This window comes from Apium graveolens, chromosome 3 (assembly GCF_009905375.1).
Source record: "Apium graveolens cultivar Ventura chromosome 3, ASM990537v1, whole genome shotgun sequence".
Taxonomy (NCBI): domain Eukaryota; kingdom Viridiplantae; phylum Streptophyta; class Magnoliopsida; order Apiales; family Apiaceae; genus Apium; species Apium graveolens.
This window is the reverse complement of record NC_133649.1, coordinates 112,534,527-112,535,595: the sequence shown is the minus strand read 5'-3', so window position 1 is coordinate 112,535,595 and position 1,069 is coordinate 112,534,527. Positions and strand designations below refer to the sequence as shown.

General features: G+C 43.4%; 1 non-coding gene across 1 annotated transcript; it reads right to left on the bottom strand.

Annotated features, from left to right (window-relative positions):
• Positions 1–274: 274 nt before the first annotated feature.
• Positions 275–381, bottom strand: LOC141716223 (small nucleolar RNA R71). Its single transcript, XR_012572940.1, has one exon. It is a non-coding gene; the product is annotated as a small nucleolar RNA R71 (small nucleolar RNA).
• Positions 382–1,069: the final 688 nt, after the last annotated feature.

Here is a 1,069-nt window from a genome sequence, read left to right as displayed (position 1 = left end):
GTGTAATGGCATAGAATTTTGGAATAAAATGACTCGTGTTATTTTTGGATATTCATCTCTGAGACTATAACTTGTGGTGTGTGTGTTTATTGTGGGGTCACAGTACAGAGTAGTTGATTGTTTATTAAGATTGGGTGTTATTAATGGAAATGGAACTCGTGATAACCCGAATCCCCGACCCCGGATTTGGGGGTGTTACAAAAATCCTACAACCGCTTGGGAGGATCTTGCGCAAAAGTTTCTTGCTAAATTCTTCCCCATGGCGAAGACTACTGCAATCAGGAATGCTCTTACCCAGTTTGCTCAACAAACAGGGGAATCTCTGTGTGAAGCTTGGGATCGATATAAGGAGATGCTAAGGAAATGCCCACACCATGGCATGCCTGATTGGATGATTATTAATTGCTTCTAAATGGATTGGGTGCTACTTCTAGACCCATGCTTGATACAGCATCAGGAGGAGCCTTATGGGCTAAGAGCTACGATGAAGCTTATGAACTTATTGAACTGATGGCTGCTAATGAGTACCAGAATCCTTTCCAGAGACTGACTCAGGGGAAAGTCGCAGGAATTCTGGAGTTGGACGCAGCTACTACTATCGCTGCCCAACTTATGGCTTTGACGATGAAGGTGGACACTTTGGCTAATTATGGAGTAAATCAAATCACTAGTGTCTGTGAGCTTTGTGCTGGTGCCCATGAGACTGATCAGTGCGCAATTTCTAGTGAATCGGCTCAGGTCGTGAGCAACTTCCAGCGATCGCAGCAACCAGTGCCAGCCACCTATCATCCCAACAACCGCAATCATCCTAATTTCAGTTGGAGCAATACTCAGAATGCGGTTCAATAGCCTTATCAGCAGTACCCAGCTAAACAGTACAACCCCCTGGTTTTCAGCAACCATAGTATGTACCTAGACAGCAACTCTAGCTGTAACAAGCTAATGAAAAATCTGAATTAGAGGAGTTGAAGCTTATGTGCAAGAGTCAAGTTGTTTCTATCAAGATCTTGGAAAATTAAATTGGGCAAATTGCCAATGACTTGTTAAATCATCAGCCTGGTACATTACC